A 12,578-nucleotide genomic window follows, 5' to 3' on the forward strand; every position below is an offset into this window, starting at 1 on the left:
GCTGACGTGACGCTTACGTTTGCAGCCGGTGGAGCCTGGCTGTAAGGTTCTGCCCGTTAGTAATTAACCCCCCCCCCCCCCCCCGACCACACCACCACAAATAGATTCCTCTCCTGTGGGAAACACTGTATTGGTCTGTAAGAAGCACATTCTAATGGGTCTTTATCCTTTTTTAGCAGCAGGGAGATGCAGGCTTGATTGAATGAGGGAGGGAGTGCACCAGAGTCAAAGGAGTCAGTAAACACTGAACGTAAAAAGGGAGCCAATTCGGCTGAGAAAAAACATCTGACGGGAGCCCATCTGGGCCAGGAGATTTACCCGACTGCATAGATGATACTGCTGTAATAATTTCCTCCTGAGTTATGGCAGCATCAAGCTTGTTTCTCAGGTCTTGGGGAAGGGATGGTATGTCAAGGTTGCTGAAGAAATTATCCATGATACTTACATCTGCTGTACAAGTATATCAAGTTGAGTAAAAGGCTCTGAACTTCTCATTGATCTTTTTCTGATCCGATGTTACACACCCAATATCTGTCAGTACACCAGCAATAACTTGCTTTGCTCTCAACCCACTAAGCTGATTGACCAGGAGTTTGCTAGCCTTCTCACCAAGTTTGTAGAACTCACTCCTACTCCGAAGTAGCTGACTTTCAACCTGATGAGAGGAGAGCAGATTAAATTCTGTCTGGAGTCTCAAACGTTCTTTAAATAGCTCAGAGGAGGGTAAATTTGCATATTGTCTATCTATGTCTAATATCCGATTGGCAATTTCTCTTTGTCTCTTCTTAAAGGACTTATTTTTGTTCATGCAAATGATATAATTTCACCTCTTAAATATGCTTTCAGAGCCTCCCAAATTGTTTTATCAGACACATCTGGTGTGTTATTAGTACACAATATGTGTGTATTAAAACTCATCTGTGAGCAGCAAAGGATCAAGTCTCCAATGTTTTCTTACATATTCAGCCTCTGGAAAAGCCAATTGTAGAACTACGGGCACGTGATCAGAAATAATAATACTCCCATACCTACAGGATTTAAGATTTGGAATTAATGAATTACCTTTAGCTTGTACCCACCTCTTCTCGCTGCTCCAGAGAGTAATGCGTAGCTTCACCAGGACAAAGAAAGATGGTTGGAGTCCTCTTTTATAAAGACATCCTTGTATTCAGCACGCCGCTTCAAAACATCCGCACTTTAGTCCTCATAGAATCGGATCTTGTGGCCACGGTACTCCAGATCAGCTCTTTTGCAGGCCTCCCTCATAACCAAGTCCTTCATCTGATAGCTATGGAAACGAATGATAACAGGACGTGGTCTGTCTCCAGGGCCATGTTTTAGTGCAAGACTGCGGTGGGTTCTGTTAAGCTCCGGGGGGGATTGAAGCACTTGATCTCCGAAAACATCAACGAGCAGAGCTGGGAGAAGAAGGCAGTAGGTTGTGTGCCCTCGATGAACTCTGGTAAGCTCGCAATGCGAATAACTGCGCCCCTCTAAATCGGAGAGCTTAGATTTCAGCCACCTGTTGTCTTCCCGTAGCGAGGAGCATGTAGCTTCAAGTTCCTCCAGACGCTGGCTTACTTCTTCTGCATTGGACTTGAGATCAATTATGCGCTGTCCCTGTCTGGACACAGCTTGAATTTTGTCCAGCTTGGTGTCCAGATTTGCAAATGGTGAATTGAAGTCAGTGGCTATCGCCGCTCTGTGCTGCTCAAGCAGATCCGAGATGTCTGTCACCGTTATGCTAACGCCACCACTAGCATTAGCTGTGGAGCACTCTGCTGCTGAGTCCTTTCTGTTTTGTCTTGCAAGTTTTTCTGCCACCGTGTTGGTAATGTTGGCAGTGAAGGTGCAGATAGTCGACATTGTAAAGAGAAAATAGGGTATAAAATGGAGAATAACGGGTTCTTAGCTGGAGCTAGAAAATGTCGGGCCTACTCCATCCTCTGCCAACCGGAAGCGATGTGAACATTTTTCAACTTTTTAATATAGCATCACGTTATTGGACATCATGTTATTGGTCCACAAAGTGACCGTCTAAAAGACAGACTACAGTCTATGCTCTCAAACTGCCACTGTCACTGTCACTTTTGGCCACGCCAAGTCAAGCCATGTCATGCCAATGTGCGTTTCCACCCTCAAGCAGATAGCAATGATGTCTTGCCGACCACAGCCAACCCCCAACAAGCCCACTTCTCCCCCTCTAACAAGCCCTGTGTGTTGCAAGACTCTACTCAACTCACCTCACTAACCACCTGTCTGCAGGAGACCCCAGAGAAAGGTGTTTTTTAAAGTCTCTGGTGTTCAGTTTAGGGCTAGGCGATATTGACAAAAATTCATATCACAGTATTTTCAGGCTGAATAGCGATACACGATATATCCCGGTATTTTCTACAAAGTAGGCTACATGTTCAGTTGCAAGCTGATCCACAGCTGAAGTCCCCTGTTATTTTTGCTGCATGTGCTTTTCAACAGCAGGGCAGGTAAAAGAAGTTTACCTGTTGGAGGTGAGCTGTTTGCAGAGGTGCAGTAAGAGCCTGTTGTCTGCCTGTCTGAGAAATGAGAGATGAACACTGGTATGCGTTATGTGACGCAACTTGACCCTATAGCGATATTAACTGTATTGTCTAAATCTATATCTTGCTTTAAAATATATCAATATATTGTAAAAAAAAAATAAATAAATAAATAAATTTAAAAAAAAATAGATATACCACCCAGGCCTAGTTCAGCTCTCAGTACATTTGTAGCTTCTAACTGAATCTCTGTGTTTTGGAGTTTAGTTTCTCTTCCTGTGTCCTATTTGTACTTTAGACATCTGCTTGTTTGATGTTTACTTTCAGCTGTATGAGAAGTTGTGTAAAATTGTTGTTCAAAAACTTTCTCTGTCCTCTGTCCTTCCTGCAGCAGCCCGGCTTTGACTCCAGCATGTCATCCTCTCTCTCTCCCCCTTTCACGCTTAATCTGTCCTATCAATTAAAGGCAAAATGCCCAAAAGTAAATATTAAAAATAAATAAATAATAAACATATCCTTATTTTGCTGCTTCACAATAAAAGTTTTTATGACAAAATGATGGGGGGACTTTATAGTGAAGATTCTATAGGAAATTGAATGTGTTAATCACTGAATTAGTGGAACTTCGTAAGTGCCTTTTCTTCACCAGCATTAGCCGGGAGGCTAACCGAGGCACCACCAGCACTAGCCGGGAGGCTAACCGAGACACCACCAGTATTAGCCGGGAGGCTAACCGAGGCACCACCAGCACTAGCCGGGAGGCTAACCGAGGCACCACCAGCACTAGCCGGGAGGCTAACCGAGGCACCACCAGCATTAGCCGGGAGGCTAACCGAGACACCACCAGCATTAGCCGGGAGGCTAACCGAGACACCACCAGCATTAGCCGGGAGGCTAACCGAGACACCACCAGCAACTGCGGCCCCCTAGCGACCAAAGGTAAAACCCAGGAACCCTATTTTAAAAAGGCATCGTTCCACAAAACTGTTTCAAACCCTTAATCAAGCTAAAACAGTTTGGGATCCCAAACACAAACCAAAGGGACTCTTGTGCAGTCACCTAAACATCAGAAGCCTCTGTAACAAACGTGAACAATTGGAGCACATCTTACATGAGTCAAATCTCGACTGTTTAGCAATCTCTGAATCATGGTTAAAAACCCAGTCCCCTGAAGCTCTTGTATCTATGCCAGGTTACAATGTGTTCAGGAAAGACGGGTTGAAAGGTAAATGAGGAGGGGTACTGCTTTATGTAAAAAACAGCCTTACATGTAGAGAGATTGTTTGGTCAACTGCTTTCAATTTTGATTGTGTCGGTGTTGAAATCACTCTCTCTAAAGAAATGTCCTTCTCCCTGATTTGCATCTATCGGCAACCTACTGCTAAGGTAGATTTCTATGATCAGTTAAAACTCTTGCTAAATTCATGTGATTCAAACAGAGAGAAAATAATTGTAGGTGATTTCAACATAAATTGGGATGATAAACAAAGCAGAAAGAATCTTAAGCAAATTATGGACGCTCACAATTTAACACAACTTGTTGAAAAACCTACTAGAGTGACAAACACCTCACAAACCAGAATTGACCTCTTATTCACAAATAACAGAGACAGAATAAGTAAAATTCATAACATTCTAACCGGTATCTCAGATCATAACTTTATTTTGTTCTCGAGGAAACTAAGGAAAAATTGCTCTCTGAACACTTCCAAAACAACGTCCCCTCCCAACGATTACATCCCCAAACACATGCAACAGCACTTTGGGGATGAAATAAAAAGGACAGATTGGCAAGTGATCCTCTCCTCTAAAAATACAGAGGAAAACTGCAGGTTGTTTTTAGATAAGATCTCTGAGATAAAATCTGCTTTCTGCAGAAGGGGGCGAAAGAGAGCAAAAAACACAAATCAACTTCCTTGGTTAGACTCAAATTGTAGAGCTATGATGAAGAAAAGAGACTCACTCCTCAAGCAGAGTCTCAAGTCTGGGCTGCTTGTTGACAGACAGAAATTTACCCATGCACGTAACAAGGTAACACAGCTACTAAGAAGGACCAAAGCTATTTTTTTTATGAATGCTATTGAAGGAGCCAAAGGGAATGTCAGGAAAGCCTGGCAATTATTAAATAAGTTACTAGTTAAAGAAAACAAAGAGGCGAGCACTACTCTAGCACTGAAAATTGGCAATATCCTGGTCAATGACTGCAGTATTGGCCCAAACTTTTAACCAATATTTCCTAGACAGTGTAAAAGACATAACAAAGCTCATTGCCCCCTCCAATGTTCTTCCCAGACCAATCATAAATGACCATCCTGTCTTTAAATTAAAACAAATCACTGAACTTGAGGTGAAGAAGATTATTTCTGCTCTGAAATGTTCCAAGGCCAAGGATATATCTGACTTGGACACCGACTTCATCAAAACATACTCTGATGCACTGATAAAACCGATAACTATCTTAGTAAATCAGTCAATCACCTCAAGGGAAGTACCACCATCCTGGAAGATAGCCACGGTGACGCCCGTTTTTAAATCAGGGGACAAAACATCAGTTGCCAACTATCGTCCAATCAGTATTCTCCGGGTGTTATCCAAAGTGCTTGAAAAATGGGTATCGAAACTACTAATTGAACATCTAGATAAGGGATTTAACCCACTCCACCCGATGCAATTTGGTTTTCGTCCCCACCATTCCACTGAGTCAGCTAACTGTGTGTTTTTAGAAAAGGTAAAATGTATGTTGGATAAAACATCGCATGTGGGTGCTGTGTTCCTAGACCTCAGAAAGGCATTTGACACAGTAGACCACCAAGTCCTCCTGAGAAAACTAACATATTTTAACTTTTCAGCTGAAACAATGGAATGGTTTGAGTCATATCTGTCGAACAGGGAACAGTGTGTCATGGTAAATGGTGTAAAATCCCCCTTTCTTAAAAACACAGTTGGTGTCCCACAAGGATCGATCCTTGGACCTTTGCTATTTTCACTGTACATTAATGATTTGCCTAATGTATGTACTGATTTTAATGCACAAATGTACGCAGAAGACGTGGTCATTTTTACTTATGGAAATGACGCAAAAGACATCTCTCTAAGGCTCACGGATGCGCTGCACAACATACAACATTGGCTGAAAAACACCTGCCTGCTGTTAAACACAAAAAAAACAGTGTGCATGATGTTCAGCAAACGCCCTACTGACATCAAAAGGTCCAATGTGTTTCTTGACGGGGAGGAATTAGAGTTGGTCTCCCACTTCACATACCTCGGAGTCATCTTGGACTCAAACCTGACTTTCAAGAAACACATTAAAAAAGTCAGAAACACAGTAAACTTTAATCTATTAAATTTTAGACAAATTCGGCCCTTCTTAACAGATGATGCAGCTAAAACCTATCTTTTCAGCTTGATTCTCTCTCATATTGACTACTGCTTCACAAACTGGGCGTTTGCAAGCACCTCAACTTTAAAACCCATAGAGCAGATGTATAACAGAGCAGTAAAGATATTTGACCGGAAACCAAACTCCCATCATCACTGTAAGGTCCTGGAAAAGCACAAATTTCTAGACTTTGAAAATTTAAAAGTATTCAAAAATGCCTGTTTCATATACAAATGTTTACACGGACCAGCACCAGCTCCTGTCAAAGAGTTCATCCATAAAAAAAGACTCACAGGACATGGTACTAGGTCAGGCACAAGAGGTGACTGTGAAATTACACACAGAAGAACCACCTTTGGTCAGAATGTTCTATCCATAAAAGGTGGGCAAAGCTGGAATAACCTCCCAGTCATTATCAGAGAGAGCACCACTCTTAGCACTTTCAAGGGGAAGCTGAAAGCATGGTTACTAGAAAATCAAACATGCGACCACCTGTAACCTGTAATGCAATGCAATTGTTGGGTCATCATCAGAGTTTCTTTCTTTTTCCGTTACATGTATACAAAAATTACACAATACTTTTGTGTATGATTTTTTCTCATCAGTAGTGTTTACATAATACATTTATGTATCACATTTAGTGCAATAATTACACGCTTCTGCATGTGCAACTGAGTGTACTGGGCCTCGTGCAATACAAACCGGCACTTTAAACTGATGTGCACTTTAGGGCTTTGTGCAATTTCATCTGGCACCTTAGGGCATTGTGCAATTTCATCTGGCACTCATGCACTTTAGCACTTGACACTTTACCCAGCACCTATGCACTTTACTCTTCAAAACGAAACTCTTATGGTCTCCCTACCTGTGGGCTAGCTCTCCACCCACAGTCAATCTGTATTGCAATTTATCTGTCTGTCTGTATATTATGGTTTGTGTTTTTCAATGTGTTTTTCACTGTTAGTGCTTGTTTTATTGCTACTGCTCCTTTTTTCTTACTGTGAAATGTTGTACTGTCTTAATTTGTTTTTATGTTAATGGGACTACGGATGGAAATTAGCGTCAAGCTACAATCCGGCATCTTTACATGTTTTAACATGTTCATCAATGTGCACTGTCCCATTCAAATAAACAAATAAATAAATAAAGGTGAGTCTAACAGGCTTATACTACAGGGAGGAAAAGTAAAAGCAGAAACAGCTGAGGTGAGATGTCAGATAAAGAGCTGCAGACAACAGGCTCTTACTGCACCTCTGCAACAGCTCACCTCTAACAGGTTAACTTCTTTTACCTGCCCTGCTGTGTGACGGAAAAACACATGCAGCATAAATATCAGGGGACTTCAGCCATGGATCAGCCTGCAGCTTTAAAATGGCATCACACAGGACAAGCCGTCAGACACATCTTCAAATGGGTAGCCCCGTTGTAATGGAAATGCAAATCTCTGCTCTGCTGGGCTGCCAAGCCGAGCCGGGCCAGGCCAGGCAGGCCATGACTGTCGAAAAAGGTTAATAGTAGGCTCGTTCGAGATGAGCCAGGCCTGCGCAGATTTGATCACCAGTGATCGGCGCACAATGCATGCCGGTTAGTTTTGTGTCCGACTTCATCCCGACTTGCTCTGACGTATTACAAAAGTATACAGCGATAATGTCGCAATAGCAAGGTGGCTGCAGTTTTTAGAGCCAGACGCTGCAGTTGCTGTCCACCGACTGCAAGACCCAGGGCATGACGGGAAACGCCTGGCTATCACCTGATCTAACAGCTAATTGGTTTAGATGTTGACTCAACAATATGACGTTTTAGATAAACTTTTAATTTTCCTTGAATTTTAGAGATTTAAATTTCATTTGCCTCATTTGAAGGTTCATTCTGTTAGCAGAATACATGTTGTGTGACTGATGGTGAAGTTTAGTCGTCAGAGACTAAATACTATTATCATAAACTATAGAGTCTACTGTATATTAACATTGGACTGTTTTAATTATTGAAGTAGCCTGTTTAGAAACGCAGAAACTTGTGGTCAGTGGGATGTGAGGACTCTTAAAATATTGTCTGTACAGATGTGAAGCCCTGATTATATCTAACTGATATTTAATGAAAGCTGTTGTCTTGTATTCACGTAGGCCTGGTTAATAAAATCTGACAGTCCTCATGAAGTTGATCTGCTTCAGCTTAAGAAATAAAACTTAAAACATGTAATCACGAATATTTACAGTTCGGATTTGAAATAACTACAAAACAAAACGTCACCTTTCTGGAACATATATTTAATAAGTGCGTATTCTTTTACTTGACTGCTAATCAACTCCCCATCTCAGCACTAGATTGTAGCCTAGGCCTAATATCTAAATGATTTTCTACAAATGTCTTGCATGTAAATGAAGACTTACTAAAATAATGCATTTCACTTTTGGGATACATACTGAAGCCAACGCTAGGCTATGCTTTGGGAAGTTTCAGTGAATACTGCGCTAAAACACGTGGAAACAGGCTCATGTGTTGATTAAGAACAAACTTTCCTAACAAAGCCAAAACCTTTAACAGTTATCACTGAGCGATTAACTAAAGACAAACAATGACTTTATGCAGGAAATCAAATAATAGTCAGATAGGAGCAGAGTCCTGACTTACCGTCAGAGGAGTCCTGCTGAGTGCTCAACGGCCTGCGGGCACCCGTTCTATCAGCTCCAACTGAGACCTTTAGTCAGCACTTGGACTAACGTTACCACACACAGTGTTATCAGAGTGAAGCTGATAGGGGTAACACAAAGTTCCCGGAGCCTGCGGACGGACAGTGCGTTCTATTCAGCAGGGTAAGTCTGTCTAATGTCTCCTCCCTGTTTCTGTGGCCTCCGGAGGACAAAAACACACATAATCACAAACAGTACGGGGGAGTCGGATGTGTCACGTGAAAGGCAATCGACCACTCCCAGCCCCGCGTGTCACCTCTACCATGCAAGGCATTGTGGGACTTGAAGTGTTTGTGCTTTTTCACATTCTTTATAAAATGTAAACTGAATGTAAAACAAACAGACAATCGTGCATGACGGTCACCAGTATTCCACATTAATGGAACAAGAGTTCAAGCAAACAACAGTAACACTGTCATAAATTGACTGAATAACCTTTGAAGATTTTTTTTATGGAGTTAATCAATTTCCTCAGAAAAACAAATACTACAGTTCAGTAATAATAATAATCTGAGCATGTGACCGATACTTGACTAGTAAAATGATCAGTTAAATAAAGTAACAAGAAATATTCATTTATTTAACAAATACAAATTCATCCACCCATTCATTTTCATCTCCTCTTGTGGGGTGGCAGGGGCAGCAGGTTGAGCAAAGGTACTCCAGACAGGGTTTTTTTTTCTATCAAATATTTACTGACAGCAGAGAAAACATAAAAACTCAGAAGTCACACATACAAAAAACACCAGAGCCCATAAAAGAAGTAGATTTATTTATTTATTTATTTATTTATTTTTTCATTCATTTCTTTTATTAAATATGGTCTTATTTCAGGCTACTGTACATTTCTTTTTCCAAATACTGAAAATATAAGTTTGGAATATCTATCAGTATGGACTACTATCTGTATGTGGAGTAGGTCATCGTACAAATATCTATCAGAATGTACTACCACCTATGAAGATGTGGAGTAGGTTTCCCTACAAATATCGATGGGAATGGTCTACTATCTGTATAAAAGGTACATATATCCATCATAACAGACAAGTACCTGTATAAATGTGGAGTAGGTCATTCTGTCATGTAAATATAACATTCGGAATGGACTACTACTTGTATTAATGTGGAGTGGATCATTCTGTCAGGTACAGATATCGATCAGAATTGACTACTATGTGTATAAATATGGAGTAGGTCATTCTGGCAGGTACAGATATCTATCAGAATGGGCTAAGAATGGTCAACTGCCTGTAGAAATGTATAGTGGGTCATCCTGTCAGGTACATATGTCTTACAGAATGGACTACTAGGTGTATAAATGTGGAGTAGGTCAATCTGTCAGGTACTTATATGTATCAGAATGGAGTCAAAATGGACTATTACCTCTATAAATGTGGAGTAGGTTGTCCTGTAAGGTATATATATCTCTCAGAACGGACTACTACTTGTATAAATGTGGAGTGGTTCATTCTGTAAGGTACAAATGCCTATCAGAATTAACTCCCATCTTTTTAAATGTAGATTGGGTCATTCTGTCAGGAACAAATATCTATCAGAATGGACTCAGACACAACTAGTACGTGTATAAATGTGGAGTAGATAATTCTGTTAGGTACAAATGCATATAAGAATGGACTACTACCTGAATAGATGATGAATTGGTCATTTTGTTAGAGACAAAGAAGTGGAGTGGATCAATCTGTCAGGTACATGTATCAGAATAGTCTCAAAATTGACTGTTACCTGTATAAATGTGGATTAGATCATCCTGTCAGGTACAAATATCCAACAGAATGGACTAGTATGTGTATAAATGTAGAGTAGGTCATTCTGTCAGGTACACATCTATCAGAATAGACTCAGACATGACTACTACTTGTAAAAGTAGTGGAGCAGCGCATTCTGTTGGGAACACATATCTATCAGAATGGACTACTACTTGTTTAAATTTGGAGTAGGTCATCCTGTCAGGTACATATGTACCTGTGGAGCTACCTATATAAATGGAGAGTAGGCCATCCTGTCAGATACACATGTCTATCAGAATGAGCAGCTAACTGTATAAATGTAGAATAGGTCATTCTGTCAGGTGCATATATCTCTAAGAATAGACCACTACCTGTACAAATGTGGAGTGCGTCATTCTGTCTACTACATATATCTATCAAAATAGTAGGTCATCCTGTCAGGTACAAATGCAAATAAAAATGGACTACAACCTGTACAAATGTTGAACACGTCATTCTGTTACGAACAAATATCTATCAGTATGGACTACTACCTGTATAAATGTAGAGTAGGTCATCCTGTCAGATGCATATCTCTCAGTTTTTAATACTACCTGAATCAATGTAGAGTAGGACATCCTGTCAGGTACAAACGCCTATCAGAATGGACTACTACCTGTACAAATGCGGAGTAGGTCATCCTGTCAAATACAAATACAGTATCTGTCAGAATGGACTCAGACACAACTAGTACATGTATAAATGTGGGGTAGGCCATCCTCTCAGGTACAAATGCATATCAGAATGGCCTCAGAATGAACTACTCCCTGTATAAATGTGGAGTACATCATTCTGTCAATTAGATATCAGAATGGACTTATACATGACTAGTACGTGTATAAATGTTTAGTAGTGTGGCAGCAGAAGTAAATAAATAAAGACTCAAACAATCAATTTGTCTTTTGTGTTATTTAAAGGGGAACTAATGTTTTTTTTCAACCTGGGCCCTATTTTTCTATCTACTTTTGTCTAAATGAGTGATAAGATGTTCAATATTTGACATTTCTCCAGTACGAAGCTAGGGCTGACCTGCGCACACTATATTAAATAATAGGGCACTCAGACAGCGTCAAACAAAGTCAAAATACGTCCACTAAAAGTGCATTTTTTTCACATACTAGATAGGCTCGGATTGTTAGTATAATTATCCGACAACATAACGGAAAGGAGAAATGAACATCTGTGTTTACCTTTAGCTGGATTCGGACATGTTCCTCTGCCTGTTGCAATTTTAGTTTATGTGCTACCGAAGTAACACTGCTCCCTCTCTCCTCATCCGCTCTTCAATTTCAATGAGCTCTGCATCCGTTTACGTCTGTGTACTCTGTGTTCATTTGTTCATTAAGTGATTATTTACACGGCTGTCTAATTATATTACTTTTGTTTATTTTTGTGTTTGTCTGTTTCTGTTTGCTCAACCCCACTAATTGTTTTATCTATTCTTTTCAGTTGCTGAGGGCTGACGATGGTGGCCCTGGTGTCCCGGGTGGTAGTTTCCCCTTCTTGTGTGCCATGCACTCCTGTTTCTTTGATTTTTCACAATTGTGTGTGGTGATTTGATTAGTTTCATCTGGGATCCCTTGCACTCCTTCTCATGTTCCCCCACTGGTAAGCCTCAGCACTGTTAAGTCCTCCTTTAGTTTTTCCCCTTTTTAAACATTATTTTTACTGACTTTTTGGTTTATTGACAGGACAGAGGGTGAAATGGGGAGACAGGGAGAGAGTGAGGACTGACATGCAGCGGGGGGCTGCGAGCTGGATTCGAGCCCACAGCCGCTGCGGCAAGGCGGTGCCTCTATGCATGGGGCGCCAGCACTATCCACTACGCTACCGACACCCCAGTTTTTCCCCTTTTTAACACTGGGTCTCATTCATGAAACGTGAGCAGAAGGAATTTGTGTGTAAACTGTTCGTAGATGGAAATTTACGTGCATGTCCACATTCATCAATATTTTAGTAGCTCCGATCTTTTCGTAGCTACTAACAAAATCTACTTCTGCTCCTGACCACTCGTAGTGCTTGTGTAAATTTAGTAAAGCACATAAATATTGCTTGTCACTATTGGAAATTACAATTTTAATTCGTATTGTGCTCTGTTATGTACACAATACACAGATGCCTTTGAAACACGTAATCTAAACATGACAAAATATTAAAAATATAACACATTTAGTTAAATTAGTTGACAATTAGCAGGTTTAAG

At 40.6% G+C, this 12,578-nt stretch overlaps 1 protein-coding gene across 3 annotated transcripts in view; it reads right to left on the reverse strand.

Annotated features, from left to right (window-relative positions):
* The window catches only part of LOC126408993 (epidermal retinol dehydrogenase 2-like), a 209,093-nt gene extending 200,305 nt beyond the window's left edge, over positions 1-8,788 (reverse strand). The window contains exons 1-2 of one of the 3 annotated variants that reach the window (XM_050074847.1): positions 8,530-8,788; positions 2,499-2,552 (exon numbers count right to left, since the gene is read on the reverse strand). The gene's annotated coding sequence lies outside the window, so the exon portion shown is untranslated. The remainder of the gene's footprint in view (positions 1-2,498; positions 2,553-8,529) is intronic. The other 2 variants (XM_050074849.1, XM_050074846.1) reach the window with 2 other exon arrangements.
* Positions 8,789-12,578: the final 3,790 nt, after the last annotated feature.

Source organism: Epinephelus moara, chromosome 21, assembly GCF_006386435.1.
Source record: "Epinephelus moara isolate mb chromosome 21, YSFRI_EMoa_1.0, whole genome shotgun sequence".
NCBI classification, from domain to species: domain Eukaryota; kingdom Metazoa; phylum Chordata; class Actinopteri; order Perciformes; family Serranidae; genus Epinephelus; species Epinephelus moara.